At 37.1% G+C, this 21,813-nt stretch overlaps 1 protein-coding gene and 1 pseudogene across 1 annotated transcript in view; both read right to left on the reverse strand.

Annotated features, from left to right (window-relative positions):
- LOC144227590 (uncharacterized) overlaps positions 1-21,813 on the reverse strand; it is a 69,892-nt gene that overhangs the window by 26,191 nt on the left and 21,888 nt on the right.
- LOC144227620 (protein SET-like) lies at positions 17,220-18,066 on the reverse strand (annotated as a pseudogene).

Below are 21,813 nucleotides of genomic sequence, written 5' to 3' on the forward strand. Positions count from 1 at the left end.
TTTAACACTCTCATTCTGGGAACTCCCTGCTGCTTTCCCCATCCCAAAACCTTAGTTACCCTAAAAGTACACTTGTTACCTAAAAGGTAAAAGCAAAACACATTCATTTCATACACAAAAAGGTGACACCTGATTACTTAATCAAGTATACTCATCAATTTCAAAGAAAAATAGAATAAAAACATAAAATTTAATTTCAAATGCCACTGAAAAATATCTGTGACTATACATACGCTGAAAATGAATATTATATATGTACAGACTAAAAAATACATATGCATTTATATATACCAGAAATAAATACTTTTATTTCTTTATAAAGGCACTTGGACATGTTATAAATAGAATAATGTATATATAGACCACAGTTCCTAACTGACATCAATAAACACATGAATAAAATAAGAAAAGAAGATTCTGCCAGATCTAATATATTTCTAAGGTATTGCTACAAATGGAACAATTTCACCAAGTTGTACTTCAAACCCACATCCAACAGACTGGAAATAATGGTGCAAACTGTGCAAAACACAAAAACCATTAAAATATGAAAGCAGAAAAATATTAAAGCAAGAATTAAAAATTTTTAATGTTTTTTATTTATTTCTGAGAGAGAAAGAGGCAGCGTGAGCAGGGGAGGGTCAGAGAGAGAGGGAGTCACAGACTCTGAAACAGGCTCCAGGCTCTGAGCTGGCAGTCAGCACAGAGCCCGACGCGGGGCTCGAACCCACGAACTGTGAGATCACGACCTGAGCCGAGGTCGGACGCTTAACCGACTGAGCCATCCAAGTACCCCTAAAGCAAGAATTAAATTGAATAATCAAAAGACCAAAATGGATCCGGTTTATTTTACACACCCATCAAAATCTAAAGAGGGAGAATGACCTGTATAATTCCGCATTCTCATTACATGCTTTTATTAAACTTGAAACTCAGAGTTTCAAAGATTGATTGTTACTAGAATATCCAGAAGAGAGGACGCCATATGCATACATCAATATTTTAATAGACTGCCACTCTTCAACGATCATAACCATTGGGGACCAAACAGCAAATTTAAAATATTTATTTCCTTTTCCCATAGGTTCACAAGCCTTGTGCCCCCTCTTCCTGCTCAGCACTTCCATCACAGGTGTGCAGATACCGGGAGATGACATCACATGCAAACAATTTGGCACATTATAACAACCCACATACAAGTCTGATAAAGTAGTGGAAACCCGCAGTTCATTCTCAAAGCAAGATTTGATTTATGGTTTCCCACTGAAGGGTTTTCCTTTCTTGTTAACACATATGACTGAATGCATGCTAAGTAGCTACATATTAGAAACAAAGTCTCAAAAACTACTTTAAGAAGGAAGCATCAGGCACCAAATTACTTTCCACACAGTGAATGATACCAGAGTATGAAAGAGTATAAGGGTATCTAATTTTGCCATCTATTGCTTCTACGATATAGGGCCTTTGAGCCTTGATCTGTTTCTTAGCATGTATTCCCAGGAATGTCACGCTCCCATAGACATAGCCNAGAGGGAGAATGACCTGTATAATTCCGCATTCTCATTACATGCTTTTATTAAACTTGAAACTCAGAGTTTCAAAGATTGATTGTTACTAGAATATCCAGAAGAGAGGACGCCATATGCATACATCAATATTTTAATAGACTGCCACTCTTCAACGATCATAACCATTGGGGACCAAACAGCAAACTTAAAATATTTATTTCCTTTTCCCATAGGTTCACAAGCCTTGTGCCCCCTCTTCCTGCTCAGCACTTCCATCACAGGTGTGCAGATACCGGGAGATGACATCACATGCAAACAATTTGGCACATTATAACAACCCACATACAAGTCTGATAAAGTAGTGGAAACCCGCAGTTCATTCTCAAAGCAAGATTTGATTTATGGTTTCCCACTGAAGGGTTTTCCTTTCTTGTTAACACATATGACTGAATGCATGCTAAGTAGCTACATATTAGAAACAAAGTCTCAAAAACTACTTTAAGAAGGAAGCATCAGGCACCAAATTACTTTCCACACAGTGAATGATACCAGAGTATGAAAGAGTATAAGGGTATCTAATTTTGCCATCTATTGCTTCTACGATATAGGGCCTTTGAGCCTTGATCTGTTTCTTAGCATGTATTCCCAGGAATGTCACGCTCCCATAGACATAGCCAGCAATTCTCCATGTTAATTAACTCTACCCTCTCTTCTGTTGTTTCAATGCAATTAAAAGAAAAATAATTTTACTATAAACAAAAGGAGCTTTGATTTAACTTCCATTTTTAAAGTAAGTTATTCTTAAACATCAGCATTTTTAAATATTAATGGGAAATTATCTGCTACACATTTCATGAGTGGTGAAGATTAACCAATATATTGATAGCACAAAGTAGACAGCTGCTGGCCTCGAACAATGAACACTATCTCACCTATTCTAACCAGGAGGTATCCTGCATGACATCACAGAACTGAAAGAAGTACTTGGTAGCCATTTAGTCCTATATTTTGCAACTCCTCTGTCTGAAACTCTCACATACACTGAAAGACTATGGTAATTTTTCTTTTCTTCCCTACTGACACCTCTAGCCAGAGTGAGAAGAATGAAGGTGGGGTAACCAGAGTAGAAAAAGGAGATAAACTGATGAATATGATGGAGGAGGTTTCACGTTCGCATGTGTGTGTTGTATATAATGTGATCGTGGATGAGGGCTGTGGATGAAACGATGTGTACAGGTCAGGCAATTGGCAGCTTCACTGTGCCCAAAGAAGATTCACTGGGCTGTCATTGACCAGGAAAGATTCACTAAAATAGGTGAGATTGGCCCTAAATGTTTTCATTTCACCTCATTGTCAGCCCAAGTGCACCATTGTTCAAATAAGATTCATAGTTGGGTTGCTTTCACTACACAAATAAAACAACCCAAGATTTTTTTCTGTTACAATGAATTTTTTTAATTGGCATAGTAAATCCCTCCCTCTCCCATTTGTAAGCCAAGGCACCCCTCCAATGAATTAGATTAATCCTTTTGTAGAATTATGAAGTTGGAGAGCTTTTTAAGAGGAAAAAGTTTGTTGCCAGGTGGGATTTAGCCAAAGCTGTCACAGCTCTGGTTGTTACCTCTCATAATCCATCTTGCTGAATCAAAAAACAAACTATGAACAAACAGCTCAGGCAGTTTGTTTGAAGATACACACCTGGGACCCCTTGGTGGCTCAGTTGGTTGAACATCTGCCTTTGGCTAGGTCATATCTCACGGTTCATGGGTTTGAGCCCCACATTGGGCTCTCTGCTGTCCCCACAGAGCCCACCGTGGATACTCTGTCCCCCAGTCTCTCGGACCCTCCCCTAGTGTTCTCTCTCTCTCTTTCTCTCTCTCTGAAAAATAAATAAATAAAAACAAACAACAAAAAAAGATACATTCCAGTCTTTCTAGGAGGGATTAAGTCAAGGCTACAGAGTGTTTGGAAAATGACTATCTATATAAAAATTATTAAATACGTGTGTCATCTCATTGAGCTAAAATGTTTTATAGCTTTTCTTCTCTGGATCACTGTCATAATAATGCTATAGTTTTTATACTGAAACACAGACCTTCTCCACGGTTTTTCACAACATTGTCAAATTTTTTGCATTTGCCACAAGAATACACAAGATGTTGACTTTCAAACTTTTAAATAATGAGGATTCAGACTCTAGCTTTAAAGAGGAATCACAGCCATACCAGTTATGGAGAGAAGGGGAATATTTTAGCTCCATAAAAGCCACAGTCATGGCCTGCTGAAATAGGGGAAGCAGACTAAGTACTAAGAACTGGAGCAAGAGAGAAAGAAAAAAGCCAGTCCTGTGATATATTTCAAAAATAAAGTGTTTTCCCTTAGAATGGGAGTTTCCATGGGGCACCTGGGTGGCCCAGTCAGTTGGGTGTCCGACGTTGGTTCAGGTCATGATCTAATGGTTTGTGGGTTCGAGTCCCACATAGGCTCTGTGCTGACAGCTCAGAGCCTGGAGTCTGCTTTGGATTCTGTGTCTCCCTCTCTCTGCCCCTCCCCCACTCATGCTCTGTCTCTCTCTCTCAAACATAAATAAACATTAAAAAGTTTAAAAAAAAAAGAATGGGAGTTTTCATCACAGAAAATGGATATAAATCTTCGAATATAGTATAATCTCTTTAAATATCTAAGCAATCAGCCTCCTTTTTATCATCAACTACTGCATTTTTGATACTCAAGGTATTTCTCGAATTCAAGTAATCCTTGAATTGAGATGGGGGCAGGACATTGTGCAATAAATACTAAATGGTTGCTATGTATCAGGCTCCATGGCAGGTCTTAGATAAACAGGATTAATAAAACACTGGCCCTCTCTTCTTGAGCTCAGACTCTAGTAAAGGAGATAAACATGTAAACAATAGACTACTAAGCATTATGATAAAAACCACAATAGAAGAGTAACCACTGGATTGAATAGGCAGAACTCCACAGAATATGGAGCGGTGGGGGGGTGGGGCTGGGAACCACAAACAAAAACTTCATCTTTTCCCTTCATGAGTCCTTTAGAAACAATCCACAGACTCATTTTTCTCTTACTCTTTGAAGGAAAAGTTGGGCGAAAAGAGATCCCATACTTTCCTTAAACAGTCTACTTTTAAGTCAGCTACATGTAGTGCCAAGAATAATCTAGCTCAGTAATTAAAATGTCCAGTCCAGATTAATAATCAAAACACCAAATTCATTTAAAGTTAAAAATTCTCTCTGTCAAATTGGTAATCCTTTAAGTTTGGGAGAGGAAATAAAGATATGGTCCTCCTTTTCTCTAGTTCCCTGCCTTGCCATCTTCTTACCCACCCCATACTCAGTTCTACACACAAATTTGCCTCTGCTTTCACCAGAGATGGAGCCAAGCAAAGGGAAGAGAAGGAAGCATCTAGGAAGTGTCTTGAATCAACTGGTATTATTAGAATCTGAACGAAATAGATTCTTTCTCTCATAAGGCGCTTTCATTTATTTATTCCACAAATATTAATTGAACACCAATTGCATTCTAAGCACCGTTCCAAACACTGAGGACTCCTGATAAGAGAAAAAAAGGCTTTGAGTCTATGGACTTTATAGTATAGTGGGGGCTTTGAGAAAAAACATAAATAGGATAAATAGGGATGAAATAGGGAGATGTAAGAGGTAAATGCTATTTTACCTAGGTCAATCAAGAAAGCTTTTTCTGGTAAGGTGATATATGAACAGAGATTAAAAACAAAAAACAAACAAACAAACAAAACTGAAGGATTTAAGCCAAGCAAATGTCAGAGTAAAGAGTATTCCAGCCTGAGAGAATAATAATTGCAAAAGCCCTGAGGTAGGTAAATGCTTGGTACGTTCAAAGAACAGCAAGAAAGCCAATAGCATGGCTAGAATAGAATGAAGGAAGGAAAGAATGTTGGAGATGAGGCCATATGAAGATCATATGGAAGGTACTCAAAGGCCACTGGGCTTTTTTCCTTCTTGGTTAAAAAGAGAATCTTAAAGTTTTGAGCAGACATGTAAAATGATATACATTTTTAAAACATCACTCTGGCTTCAAGGTAGAAAATAGACTACAAAGTACACAAGGAAGCAGGAAGACAATTGGGAGGCTACTTTAAGAATTCAGAGAGATGATGGTGGGTTGAACCACTATGATTGAGAAGAAGGAAACAGAATTGAATAGATTCTTGATATACTATAAGAGATATAATAATGGCCCAATTATGGGATATAGAAGTGAGAAAAAGGCAAAGCTGACTCCAGAGTTTTTACCTAAGAAACCTAAAGAAAGATGTTGTTATTCACTGAGCTAGGGGAAAATGTGGGAAAATAAGGTTTGATTTAAAAGAGACAAACATAAAACAGGATTTTGTTTTGTGCATGTTAATTTAAGCTCCCTATTTGACATCTAAAATAAATATAGAAGTAACTTGTTCAATATTCAAAGTTGGAGTTCAGAGAAGTCCAGCATGGTCACCACACATTGTATTTAAAGACATAAACAGGAAAATATATGGGTAGAGAAGTGATATCAGGCCAAATACCTGAAAAACAATAGTTGAGAGTACATTTAAGGACTCTGAATGATTAGGAGATATGTTATCATTAATAAATCAATATTACCTTTAACTAAAGATTCCTTCATTTTAAAACATGTGTGAAAAGTATAACATTTTATACCTACTTCCAGTGTTAACCACAAATCTTGGAAAGTAAAATGGTAGCTGGCAGCTTAGAAAATTATTAAAAGATTTTCCAACTAATGAGAAAAAAATTTTAAATAAGTGCTTAAAGTGTGAAGAAGTCTAACATTTTATATTTGATTTTAATGTTATCTATAAATCTTGGAAAGTAAAAGCATAGTTGGCAGTTTAGAAAATTATAAAAATATTTTCCAGCTAAAGAGAAAAAAATTTAAATAAATTCAAAGAGGGATACTCATAGTTGCAACATGGAATCAATTGCATTAATTGCCATTAAAATATAAAGTCAGTAAGATATAAAATAATTTATAAAGACAGTTTCATATAAAATAATTCATTTCCTTCATTTGAAGTATAACTATGATTAATCTGAGATTTTGCTTTTCTTGACTGTAATAATACAGTAGAAACACCTACAAATATGAAATTAGAGATTCTACTCAATTTGCCATTTTTAAGAGGATACATGCAGATTAAACTAACAAATAAAACTCAGTCATATGTGTTTTCATGTTGCACGATTATTGCCCCTACTACAACCCCAGTAAGAGAGAGGAGGGGGCACCTAGGTGGCTCAAAGAGAGGAAAAATTAATATTGGTCAACTAAGTATCACTAGTGTTCTCTGTTTTAAGAATAATAGGAGCCTTGTTAAATGTCAATTATATTGTAATTTAAAAAATAATAATAATAGGGGGCAGATTTCTCACTATTACAGAAGGAGGTTACAGATTGGGAAAGGGAAAAAGCTAAAATTAACCCTGCAGTGTTGGATGTTTGAGTGCATTTGGAGGTACTAGTGAAAACTCACAGTGTAGAGTGAAAACTCATAGATACAAAATGAATATAGATGTATAGTGTGTGTGTGTGTGTGCGCGCGCATGCACCTACTGAAATGGCATGGGAACAACTCCCAGTAACAATACTCCAGTAACAATGAATACACTTAGCACCCATATTTTGGCTTCTAAATCCCATATTCCAGAAAACAGTACCAGGATATCATACAGAAATGGCTTATTCTAGACTGGTGCAGGGAAAATACAGTTGGTCCTGACATACGGTGCTATATAAGAAAGTAAGATGTTCAAAGAATGATGGAGATATGTTATAAAGTACCCAGAAGTTAGTTTCAAGGGGCTTCCACTGTCCAAACCTGTGACAACATGAACATCAGAATAAATATTGATAGTAACAGACTATACTTATCTAAATAAAACAGAAAACCATGAACCCATTTGAGTAGAAATGAATAAATGATTGAAGAAAGAAAAGTTTGATGAATAAAAAGATATATACATAGTCTTAAAGCACTTCCCCACAAACCAGTCACTACAAAGAAGAAAAGTGTAAAAGTCTGGCACACAACAAGTTAATCAAGTGATTAAAGTGAACATCATCAGCAGTAGGATTAATAAACACCATGCGACTTGATAGAATGAAAGAAGAAATCAGCCTCACTTGTGTGCTATTCCTACCAAAGACACATAACCTAAAACTAAATATGAGGAAACATCAGACAAACCAAAATGGAAAGACATATTATAAAATTAATGGCTTGTGATATTTAACATTTATGACCATCAAGCATCAACTGAGGAACCGTTCCAGACTAAAAGGCTACTTTTCATTACAAAACTTTTCAATTTTTTTTACCATATGCATTTGCTTCCTATTTCAAAGTTTATTCATTAAAAGTTTTAAGCAAATAAATACAATTTTAAAACCATGAAGAGTTTGACCCAGAAACTCCAATTCTAGGGATATACTCTAGAGAACCATTTAACTATATGCACAATGAGGTACATACAAAGTTGTTCACGGCAGCATTGTTTATAATAATGAAAAATAGAAAACAAATGAGCAGCAAACTAAAAAAAAAAAACTGCTGAATATCCATTTACAAAAATACTACGCAACAGTTAAAAGGAATGAGGTACATCTACATTCAATATTATGGGTAGATTGACAAGATATCTGTTGAATTTTTAAAAAATTACTATGCACGCTGCAGAGTAATGTGCACAATTAGACACCTTTTTATGTGAAATGAATAAACTACATATTCTAGGTTAACGCATAGCACAGGATGTATATATACCATACTCTTGACAGTAATAGGGTGTTTACTTCCTAGGAAGGGGTGATCAGTGGGGGGTCTTTAAACTTATGGAGGTTGCTTTAATTGTTAATATGGATCATTTAATCATGTATTGCTTACATTTTAAAAAGTAATTTAAAACAACAACAACAACAAAACCTGACCTACAGGAGCTTGCAGTCTATCTTCAAAATATAGTGGAAAATGAGAACTCTAGTGTTTCTCTTCTGTCAAGCATAGTTTTCCATCCAATCATGTGATCTTTCCAGAACTATACCCTCTTCATGCTAGCTCAGGAGGCAATCAACCCAGTGCCATTCTGATCATAAAGGTGGGCCCATAACCTAGACTGGCCCATCAGCACCTCTGTCCCTATAACTACATTTTCTGTTCAGGAATTAGGAGATATTCCATATGAGACCAACCAGAGCATTATTTTTTATTAAGTGACTTTGGATTTGATTTCTATCCACTTATATCCAAAATAGTTCTGACAAATATAGGTAGACACATTTAAACAGATATTTTCAATAGGATAAGACAAGTAAAAGAGAAACACTAAATGAAGTGGCATATTACTTAAGATAGGTTGTTATATATTTAATATATGTATGATAAGCTATAAAGTTACCACTGAAAAATCACAGAGCTAATAAGTCCCAAAATAGAAGGAAAGTGATATAAAAATTAATCCAAATGAGGGGTGAAAAGTGTGAAAGCATTACAAATAATACAAGGGATAAAGAGTGAATGAATAGCAAGAAAGTAAATCTAAACCCAAATAAATCAATAATCACATTAAATGTAAACAGGCTATATTAGTTTTCCACTCCTATCATAACAAATTACAACAAACTTCATGTCTTGAAACAACACAAAGTAGTTATTTTACAATTCTGAGCAAGAAAACTCTGGTGCAGGTCTTTTCAGGCTAAAACCAAGATGCCTACATGGTGTATTCCTTCCTGGAGACTCTATGTGTTTCCTTGATCATTCAAGTTGTTGGGATAATTAAGACCCTTCCAACTGTAGAAATGAAATCCATTTGCTTTCTATCAGCTGAGGGCTGTTATAACTTCTAATAACTATCTTAGCTCATGGTTGCCTTCTTCAAAACCAGCAACAGAAGATCAAAGACTCTCTCACATTTTTAATTTCTCCCACCTCTCCTTCTGTCTTCAAATCTCTTTGATTTCTGCTAGGAAAAGTTATCAGATACTAAGAACTCGTGTGATTCTCCTGGGCCCACATGATATTTCAGGATCTCCTCATTCTAAGGACAGCTGATAAACAAATTAAGTTCCATCTAAAAACCCAATTATCAGGGCCCTTGGGTGGTTCAGTCAGTTAACCATCTGACATTGGCTCATCTTATGATCTCACGGTTTGAGGGTTCAAGCCCTGCGTCAGGCTCTGTGCTGACAGCTAGCTCAGAGCCTGGAGCCCACTTCGGATTCTGTGTCTCCCTCTTTCTCTGACCCTCCCCTGCTCACAGTGTCTCTATCTTTCTCTCTCAATAAATAAATAAACAAATAAATAAATACATAAATAAAACATTAAAAAAAAACAATTATCTTATACCATGTAAAGTAACATATTCATAGGTTCCAAGGACTGGGGCTTGAACATCTCCTAGGAGCCATTACTCCACTTACCACATGGTTTAAGCATTCATTAAAAGACAGAAACTGTCAAACTGGATTAAAAGGCAAGCCCCAACTACAGGCTACCTCTAAGAAACTCACATTACATATTTTAAAAAAAACAACACTCTAATTTAAAAAAAAAAGAAAGAAAAAGATAAACCATCTGATTCAAAACAAAGCTGGATAAAGGAAAGTGATGCAAAGTGGTAGAAGAGGGGACTCCAGGAAGCTTTAAAAAGCTCTCCCAACACCAGAGAATCTAGAAATCCACACACATATATACAGCAGGACATATGAACTAAGTGACCTGAGAAAACAGTAAGTTTTTACCTGTAGCTAATCTTTAGGCTCAATGAAAACAAGAAGTAAGTGCTCCAGCACAGAGCCAATCTGCAAAGACCTGGAATCTATTCTTTCCTTTCTTTCTTTCTTTTTTTTTTTTTAATTTTTCTTTTCTCCAGTCATTTAAGAAAATCTCAAACAACTAAGAACTAAATAAAGAAACAGGCTTCAAAGACCACACATAACAAAGGATAGTCTTTACAAAAATGGTGTAGACCAAAATGGAGGTGCTGAAACACTAGACTGCATACCTGAAACTAATATCACATGATATGTTAACTAACTGGAATTTAATTAAAATTTTTTAAAAAATGAAAAAAGTGGCATCGACTAAATTGTGAAATGATTGTACATATCTTTGAATATATTTAAAAACATTGAATTATAAACTTTGAATGGATGCACTGTGTGGTGTGTGAAGTGTATCTAAATAAAACTCTTTTAAAATAGTTTCAAAAGTCACTAAACAAACCACAATCTACAGCCAACAGCAATGAATCCTGGGGATGGGTAGGAATCTGATTTCTAGAGTTACAACATCCTAAAACTCAAAATGCCCAGTTTTCAACAATAAACTATGAGGAATTCAGAGAAATAAAAAAGTATATTCCATTCACAAGAGAAAAATGTAAATTAACAAAAACTCTTAAGAAGTACAGACATTAGGCTTACTAGACAAAAACTGTCCTAAATACACTCAATAGTTAAAGGAAACCATGGACAAAGAATTAAAGGAAATCAAGAAATTGACATCTCAACCAATAGAGAATATCAAAAAAGACATAGAATGTATAAAATGGAACCAAATAGAAAACTTGAAGCTAGAGGGGTGCCTGGGTGGATCAGTCGGTTAATTGTCTGACTTCAGCTCAGGTCATGATCTTGTGGTTCATGAGTTTGAACCCTGTGTCAAACTCTGTGCTGACAGCTCAGAGGGTGGAGCCTGCTTCAGATTCTATGTCTCCCTTTCTCTCTCTGTCCCTCTCCCACTCCACTCTGCCTCTCTCTCTCTCAAAAATAAATAAACATTAAAAAAAGATTTACCAAGATAAAATATATTCTGTATTGTAACATACACATAAATCTCACACACACAAACACACCACTACAACTACCACCACCACCACCACCAAATAAATTTAACTGTTCAAATTGGACAAAGTATGTACTCCTATCACAGGGAATTTTAAAAATCAATATCAGAAAAATCTGGGGACACCTGATTGGCTCAGTCAGTTTATCCTCCAACTCTTGATTTCAGCTCAGGTCATGATAACATAGTCTATGGGATCGAGTCCCGCATGGGGCTCAATGCTGAGTGTGGAGCCTGCTTTGGATTCTCTCTCAGCCTGTCTCTCTTCTCCCCCCACCTCTTGTGCACACACCCTCCATCAAAATAAACTTTGAAATAAAAGGAAAACCTTTGAAAATCCCCCAAACACAGTAAAACCTTGGATTGCAAGGAACTTGTTCTGCAAGTGTTCCACAAGAAGAGGAAACATTTCTAGTAAATTTTGATTTGATAAACGAGCAATGTCTTGCAATACAAGTAGTACATGATGCCAAACATGACATAATCACAACTGAGCCCATGGTTCTTCTCTCTCTCCTTGCTGTGGGACTGTAGGAGATTGTCTCCCATGCTCAGATGCTCGGTCTCAGGCCACGGTGTTTGGGAGAAATCAGTGATTTTCAGAATGTTGGAAGGTGCCCACAATTGCCACTAGTGTAATTTTTGTCATGTCAAAGCACCTATGGATAGTCCTTTGCTTTTCCATACTAGGGTAAGGTTAGGAATGCTTTGCTTCATTCTAGGTCAGGCTGCTTGGAGATATAGACCTTTTCCTTTGCTGCCATGTTGAAAGTTACATTAAAATATATGACAAGAGTTTTTAATAGTGTAGTGTAGTCAAATTCCGTTAGTGATAGTGAAAGTCATTCTACACAATACCCTCCTCTCTCATCTCCCTCACACCAGCCATGGAGGTTTTCAAAGGTCAGGGCAGGTTAATTTGTTATTTTTCTTTATATTTTGTTTTCTTTATTATTTTGTATTATATTACATTGTTGTAATCGCTTTCATATGAACATCTTGGAGTTGTGGAATGAATCACCTGAGTTTTCATTATTTCTTATGGGGAAATTTCCTTTGATATACAAGTGCTTTGGGTTATAAGCATGTTTCTGGAATGAATTATGCTCACAAACCAAGGTTTTATTGTGTATTTGGAAATTAAATAAAAGCTTCTAAATAACCCATGCATCAAAGAAGAAACCAAAAGGGAAATTAAAAGTATTTTGAACATAATGAAAACAAAACACAACATACTGAAGTTTCTGAGATGCAGTTAAAGCAGTGTTTAGAGAAAAATTATAGCACTAGATGCTTATATTAGAAAAATCTGATATCAGCGACTTTAGCTTCTACCTTAAGCAACTAAAAAAAGAAGGGCAAATTAAACCCAAAGTAAGTAAAAGAAAATAAATAATAAACACCTGAGAAGTAATCAATGAAATAGAAAACACATACCAAAAAACAGTAGAGAAAAATCATTTAAACCAAAAACTAGTTATCTGAAAAAAAATAAATAAACCTTTAACCCGACTTATCAGGAAAAAAATATAAGCAAGTCACAAATTATCAATATCAGGAATGAGAAGGGGAACATCACTGAAGATCTTAAAAATATTTGAACAATAATAAGGGAATGTTCTCAACAATTTTTTACCAGTGAGTCTGGAAACTTAGATGAAATAGGTAAATTTCTTAAGAAACACAAATTATCACAGCTCACTAATATGAAACAGATAATTTGAGTAGCTCTGTAACTGTAAAGGAAATGAATTTTTAAATTAAAAACTCCCAAGAAAGAAAATCTCCAGAGTCCTATGGTTGCACTGGAGAATTCAACCAAGTGTTTAAAGAATTACAACCAATTCTACAAAATGTCTTCCACAAAATCTCTTCCAGAAGATAGAGGAGGAGGGAACACTTTCCAATTCATTTTATGAAGTACGATCACAATACAGAAATGAGAAAAAATGAAAGGGTACCTGGGTGGCTCAGTCGGTTTAGCATCAGACTTTGGCTCAGGTCATGATCTTGTGGTTTGTGGAGTTTGAGCTCATGTCAGGCTCTGCGCTGACAGCTCAAAGCCTTGACCTGCTTCAGATTCTGTGTCTCCCTCTCTCTGCCCCTCTCCCACTCACTTTCTCTCTCTGTCAAAAATAAATATTAAAAATTTTTTAATATTAAAAAAAGAAAAAAATCAGTACAAAAATAAGGAAACTACAGACCAACGTCTTTCATGAATACACATATAAATATCCTTCACAAAATATTAGCAAACAGAATTCAACAATATATAAAGGGCATTATATACCCTTTATAAATACCAAGTAGCATTTATTCCAGGGATTCAAGGCTTATTCAATATTAGAAAATCAATCAGCATAATCCACCTTATTTAATAAACTAAAGAGACTAATCACAGGATCATATCTATTAATACAGAAAAACACTTGATGAAATTCAACATCCATTCATGATTAAAAACTCTCAGAAAAATAGCAAAAGAGGGAAGTTCTTCAACTTGTCAAAGAGCAACTACAAAAAAATCTACAATTACCATGATGTTTATGGTGAAAGACTGAATGCTTCTACCCTAAGACTGGGAACAAGGCAAGTCTGTCTGTTCTCACAATTCTTATTAATAAACACAGTGTTCAAAGTTCTGGCCAGTGCCAATAAAGTAAAGAGATCAGAAAGGAGAAAGTAAAACTGCCCTTATTTGTAGACAATATGATTATCTACAAAAAAATCTAAAGGAATCTACAAAAACATCTCTGAGAATTTATATGTGAGGTCAGCAAGGTCAAAGAATATAAAATAAACATACAAAATCTATTCTATTTCTATATATTATCAATGAGAACACAGACACAAAAGTTTAAAATGCACTACAACTTATAATCACTGAACAATAAAATATGTGTACAAAACATGTTCAGAATTTAGATGCTGAGAGCTGCACAATAGTTATGAATGAAATTAAAGAAGACATAAATGGAGAGCTATACTATGTTCATAGGGTGGAAGATTCAACATACAAAAGATGTCACTTCTCCCTCTGTTGACATACACATTTAACACAGTTGCTATCAAAATCCCAGCAGACTTTTCTATAGACACAATTTTCTACAATTTATTTGGAAAGGCAAAGGAACTGGAATAGCTAACACAATTTTAAAAAAGACGAATAAACCAGAAAGAATCAGTCTCTCAGTTTTAAAACTTAACTTAGTTTATTACAGCTACAATAACCAACATTATGTGCATAATTAACACAGATAGATACATACATCAATGAAACTGAATAGAGAACTCAGAAATAGAACCATACAAATATGTTCAATAAATTTTTGACAAAGTACAAAAGCAATGGAGTAAAGCTAGCTTTTCAATAAACAGCACTGGAGCAAGTGGACATTCATATGCCAAAAAAATGAACTTCAGCCTAAGTCTCATACCTTAATATAAAAATTAATTCTGGGCACCTGAGTGGCCCAGTCAGCTAAGGATCCAACTCTTGATTTCTGCTCAGGTCATGATCTCACAACTCCTGAGATCAAGCTCGTTCTGCAGCTCTAGGATAACAACACAGAGCCTGCTTGGGATTCTGTCTCTCCCTCTTGCTCTCTGCCTCTCCCCCACTCACATGCTCACACTCTCTCAAAATAAATAAACCTTTTAAAAAATTAACTCAAAATGGATCACAGACTTGAATGTAAAGCATATATACTTTCAACAAAAATAGGAGAAACTCTTCAAGATCTAAAGCTAGGCACAGAGATCTTACGTGTTACACCAAAAAAAAATGACACCAAAAAAAATGACCCATAAAAGTTTACCAATTGATCTTCATCAAACTTTAAAACTATTGCTCTGCAAAGCACTGTTAACAAGATCAAAAGACAAGCTATACACTGGGAGGAAATACTACTTGCAAACCACATGTCCAACATAAGGTCAGTATCAACAATATATAAAGAACTCTGGTAACTCACTAGTAAAAAAAAAAAAAAAGCAAATAATCCAATTAGAACATGGACAAAAGACATGAAGAGGCATGCATTTTTCACCAAAAGACAGATGGCAAAGAAGTCCAAGAAAAATTTTTAATATCATTTGTCATTCAGGAAGTGCAAATTAAAACCACAATGATATATCATAACACACTTAACAGAATGACTAAAGAATTTTAAAAAAAATTTTAATGTTTACTTTTGAGAGAGAGAGACAGAGTGTGAGCAGGGGAGGGGCAGAGAAGGAGGGGAACACAGAATCTCAAGCGGCTCCAGCCTGTCAGGACAGAGCCCGACATGGGGCCTGAACCCATGAACTGTGAGATCATGACCTGAGCTGAAGTCGGATGCTTAATCTACTGAGCCATTCAGGCGCCCCAGTATTTATTTATTTTTATATTTTTTATATTTTTATATATTTCTTACAACTGCGTGTGTGTCTGCTTTCATCTCAAAATAAAAACTTTCATTTTATTTATTTTTTGGTTTGTGCCCATTTAGTTTTATTGTAAAAAAGCAACATGTACACTTTAAACCTTTATTTATTTATTTTTTAAATATTTTTATTTATTTTTTTATTTCTAGGAGAGAGAGAGAGAGACAGCGTGAGCAGGGGAGGGTCAGAGAGAGAGGGAGATACAGACTCTGAAATAGGCTCCAGGCTCTGAGCTGGCAGTCAGCACAGAGCCCGACGCGGGGCTCGAACCCACAAACCGCGAGATCATGACCTAAGCGAAAGTCGGACACCCAACCGACTAAGCCACCCAGGCGCCCCTACACTTTAAACCTTTAAGACTGAGCATCATCTTTCCTTTCCAGTGAGACAAAAAGAAAATTTAAAAATAAACAGGAACAAAATTACAAGAGAATGCCAATTCCAAATAAGATCCTCCAGGTTCTGCTGATTCTCCCATCGAGTAGCAGGGCTCAAGTCATCATTAGGAGAGAATTTTATTTCAAAAGGGTCATCTTCAACTGCAAGGATGTCCGTTAAACATCACAATTAAACATGCTAAAGGAGAAGCCATGTTGTCAAAATGCCCACTTAACCCACCCAAACCTGTCAAACCTACCCTTCTATAACCCCATTTTTAAAGTTTTTTTCTTCTTTTTTTTTAAATAAGAGAAAGCAGATGTGTGTTGGTAAATACTAACTGTTCTTATTCATGTAGAGACACAGTGTAATCTCTGAGCCCAATATACCGAGAAAGGAGGAAAAAAAAACACCCCAGAATTCTATGCACTACTACACAGGGGTCTAGCACCCTCCAGCTTCCAGCAGAGCGAAGTGAGAAGAAGGTTTTTCTTTTTTCCCAGAGTACGACGGTGTTGATTTCATAAAGTTTTTGTTGAGACAAGAAGGGATAAAAATGAATTTGGAACAGAAAGAGGTAGAGATTCTTTTCCCACAGTATTCCGCTCAAGGCATTTCCCCACAAAATAAGTTGAGAACTTGGTATAAAGGGAGAGAAAAGAGGGGCACCTGGGTGGCTCAGTCGGTTAAGTGTCCAACTGCGGCTCAGGTCAAGATCTCATGGTTCATGGGTTCGAGCCCTGCATCGGGCTCTGTGCTGACAGCTCAGAGCCTGCAGCCTGTCTTTGGATTCTGTGTCTCCCTCTCTCTATTCCTCCCCTGTTTTCTCTCTCTCTCTCTCTCTCAAAAATAAAAAAATAATTTTAAAAAGGGAGAGAAAAGAGACTTCAAAAAACAGAGCAAATGAGCACAAAAGGAGGAGAAAAAAAATGACTGCAAGTTGCTCCCAGGGACTGGAGAAAATTAAAAAAGGAAGGTTGGAATCTATCCGTGTTCACTAGTCATCTTCTTCATCCTCTTCTCTTTCCTCCCCCTCCTCCTCATCTTCTTCTACTTCACCTTCATCCTCATCTCTGTCTTCATCAATATCTTCCAATTTTTCTTCCTCCTCCTCCTCATCTTCTTCTTCTTCCCCTTCTTCATCACCCATATCAAGAACCAAGTAGTAGTGTAATGGATCTGGCCAAATATCATCTTTGATGACCTCTCTTAACTCTCCTGCATCTGGTCAGTAAACCAGGTGAAAAAGCTCTCTGGTTCCTCATGCTGTCTCTTCCTGCTGGATTTATTCTATGTTTGAGTTGAATGTTTCCTTAAATCCTTTCCAGATTTCCATTTGATTTCAGTGGACTTTGAAGATGGATCACCCAGTCTCATTTAGGTGAATTTTTTTGGAGAGAACTTCATTTTCAAAGTAAGGGTTTTCACCAAAATAAGAACCTACTCTGTAACCTGATTTAATGTATTCAAATTCTGTCACTTCAACTCTTGTCAAATAATGCAGTGCTTCTTCATCCTCCTTCCCAGGCAGACACTTGTGGATGGTTGACAAATGTTGTTACCAAAAAATTTGGGATTTTGGCAATCAATTCCGACCTCTTTTGAAAAAATTGTTGGCGGAGTTTGTTATATTTCTGTTCTACTTTAAAAATCTCCTCACTGGCTTGTTCATTAAGTCTGTCAATTTCATTTTGTACTTCATCAATATGTTCAACTGCTTCTTGCTGTTCTTTTTCTTTGCTTGGCAAGTGCTGAGAGGTCAGTGTCTCCTCCGGCTTGGGGGCAGCAGGTGGTCTCTCTTTCTTCATTTGAGGCGGGAGTGAAGACAGGGGTTTGGGGGCCATGCTGTGAAAAAGTCCATGAAACAAGGGCAGATGCAGTTCTGGAGGAAGCTCGGATTACTGAGAAACTTTCATTTTAAAAAACTCCAATGAATGGGAAGAGGTGGATGTTTGTCATCTTGATTATGATTTCATTATGAAAACTCATCAGGTTGTATACCTTCAAATACATGAGTTTTTTGCATATCAATTATGCCTCCAGAAAGGGGGGTGAGCTATAGTATTTCTCTTCCTTTCCCCTTGATAAGTAATTCAGTCTTCGAGGCAATAGGTGAAACCAAGCAAAATGAGCACGTGCACCAGAAGGTGTTGAGGAAGACAGTTGAGAGGCATCAGCAGTGTCCCAGAGCTGAGAGTCAGAGCCCAAGCAGCGTGAAGAGGGACTTCGCATAGAAGCATCACCTGGTGCAGTATTGGTGTCTACATAGCACAGCTGCCACACACGTTGTTATCTAAGCAGTAGAAGAGGATATCCATACATGGAGGAGATGGTGGAGATGAGAAACTGCATCCCATACAGGACTGATTGAACAAGTACATACATATAAAAAAATAATGGAACCAGGTTTTTCATTGTTGGAGAAAGAAGTTAAAGACGTGGAAAGGTAGGGGCATCTGGGTGGCTCAGTCAGTTAGGCATCCGACTTCTGCTCAGATCATGATCTCACCCTCTGTGGGTTGGAGCCGCATGTCAGACTCTGTGCTGACAGCTCAGAGCCTGGAGCCTGCTTCAGATTCTGTGTCTCCCTCTCTCTCTGCCCCTTCCCCATCCATTCTCTGTCTCTCTCTATTTCAGAAAACATTAAAAAATAATAGATAGATAGATAGATAGATAGATAGATAGATAGATAGATAGATAGATACATGGAAAGGTAGAAAACTAGAATGAACCCAGTGGTGTTAGATAGTAACTAGAAGTATTGGTGTGAACTCATGACTCTCTACATATATAGATAAAGAGAGAAATAAACTAATATTTAAATGTGTGAGTTTGTGTGTGTGTGCATGCATACGTGTATTCCCTAGCTCTGTTTATCGAGAGGACCAACACCCAGCAACATCCTAATAATAATGAATACATCTAGCACACTGATCTTGGCTTCTCAACACTATTCTCCATTAAAGAAAGCAGGGCTACCTAGAAAAATGGCTGAACCCAGGATTATGCAGGGAAAAGTATACAATGAATCTAAAACATCTTTTTGTGTCAGAAAGTAGAAAGTGATTGAGATAAATCAAAAGAACACAGAAGTCAAATTGAAATAATGAGCTAAATATGACAATTTGTGCACCAAAATAAATATTGATAGCAGGGCTGCCTGGATGGCTCAGTGGGATAAGCAGTCAACTTTGGCTCAGGTCATGATCTTGTTGTTTGTGAGTTCGAGCCCCATGTGGGGTGCTATGCACACAGCTCAGAGACTGGAGCCTGCTGCAAATTCTGTGTCTCCTTCTCTGTCTGTCCTTCCCCCACTTGTACTCTCTTTCTCTCTGTATCAAAAATAAATTAACATTAAGAAATTTTTAAAAATATTAATAGTAGCAGACTGAATTAAAATCAAGGAGGAAACCAATTGTCCATATTGATATAAATAGCAAGAAAATCAATTAATTAGTTAATTAATTGATGTGGAATGAGATGCTTGTTTTTGTTTTACAATGAGATGCTTTAATTATGACTCAGGAGAATATGAACATATATTACTAATATAATTAAAAATTAACTGCAAAAATAGAGCTCATGGCCTGTTCTAACCTTCTATTTGGGGGGAATGTAGTATACTGTGAGAGCTCTAGGATTTCTCTGCACAGCATATTTTCCCAGTTCCTCTATGTAGTGGCTGACTTGCTACAGGAAAAATAAAGAGGGAGGAATGTAATATGGCTCTTGTGTTTCTTGCTTGGAAGTTCAGGTACTACTGACACTCACTGAGAATGTCTGGGGAAGGAAAGGTTGGAGATAAAGAAAGACAACAGGTTAAGGTTGGAAGATCTTACACTGAGGATGTATTAGCAAATGGGGGATTTCATTGGCTTGAAACTCAGAGGAGAATTCAGCACTGAAACACGTAACCAGAGGAGTGGATAACTCATCTAAGAAGACTGGAGAAAGAGAAAGCATTTGGCCCAGGGCAGCAGAATCCTGGTTAATCAGAAAGTTAGGAAAAGCTTTGTGCTGTTTGGAACAGGACAGTTTATAAGCAAGTATAATTATTACCAAATATAGTAAGCAAATTATTAAAATTACAGAACGTTGGAAACTACCCAAAAGTTAAAAAAGTGGAATTTAATATTCTATGACTCAATAGAATATTATCATAAAAATGTTATGAATGTTTATAATAACATAAAAATGTTTATGATAGTGTTTTTCACTTAAAATACATATGATTTAAGCAATGTTAAAAGTAAGCACAGAAAAATCTCTAAAAGATGCATCAAAAAGTTAATGGTAATTGTTTTCAAGGTGGGAATCTATGAGGTTTCTCCTCTACTTTTCCATATCTTTGAAATACACTAATGGTGAACTTTCTAACAGTGGAAATAGTCACAAATACAAATCTCCTCCACCTCTTACTATGATAAACATAGTGACGCTTCCTAACACAGAACTGGGACACATAGGAGGCATAAATATATCAACACCTGCAATTTAAGGCAATTACATGAGGGTTTCTGCCTAATAAAAATCATGTAATCTGCCTGCTGGAGGGGCTCACGTCCTGCTACCCTGTATCTTGCAAGGCATGACAAAGGTTCTGTCTCTTCCTCTTTGTCCAGAATGCCCCAATTGGCCTATACCAAGGGTTCCCACAAACCATTCCTAAAGACTCACCGCTAGGTACCATCAGCAGTTGGCTCCTTTGAAGACCACTAACAAACTGTGACCATCCTTCCAGTTGCTGATTCTACAAAGAATCATAAATGAGGACTCTACAAATTTGCATCTTGACACCTCACTGTCCTAACCCATGCAGGCACGTCCAAGGTACTGGGTTCTAGGGGCTGGAAGGCACACATGGTCACCATCAGCACTCCTAACCCCTTCAGGAACATCGACCTTTAACACTACTCAAAACTTCATTGTTCATTCCAGGTGTCAGGGCCACCATTGTTAGATGTTATTATCTCTGCACATAATAGCTAAGATCTCAGACTTAGGTTTCTTGGGCAAGACCAGATGGCTGATATAAAGTGAAGTCTTTTTTCTTTTTTTTTAAATTTTATTCATTTCTGAGAGAGAGCGAGAGAGCGAGAGAGAGAAAGCAGGGGAGTGCCAGAGAGGGAGGGAGACACAGAATCCGAAACAGGCTCCAGGCTCTGAGCTAGCTGTCAGCACAGAGCCTGACGCGGGGCTCGAACCCACGAACCACAAGATCATTACCTAAGCCGAAGTCGGCTGCCCAACCAACTGAGCCACTCTGGCACCCCTAAAGTGAAGTCTTAACAGCAGTCAATATCGTTGCTATATTTAACAGGACAGTGACCTCCGCAAAAGGGGTGGCACAGCCCCTCCGCCAGGTGTCATCACGTTCCGAGGCTGCGGCCGCCTGTGGGTGGGAGTTAGGGGTTGAGGCAAATCTAAACCCTCATCTTCCAGAAGTGATGCACACAGATTCCAGAAGTCTGAGGTGAGACGTCTCTCGGTTAGACCTCCCAACATGGCCGCCGCTGACAAGCCAAGCACCACAACCTCTCGGGCCGCCCCTGGCCCCCTGGTGTGGCTGGGCCGGGCCCTGCTCGGCCCCC

Source organism: Crocuta crocuta, unplaced genomic scaffold, assembly GCF_008692635.1.
Source record: "Crocuta crocuta isolate KB4526 unplaced genomic scaffold, BGI_CrCroc_1.0 scaffold41, whole genome shotgun sequence".
Classification (NCBI taxonomy): domain Eukaryota; kingdom Metazoa; phylum Chordata; class Mammalia; order Carnivora; family Hyaenidae; genus Crocuta; species Crocuta crocuta.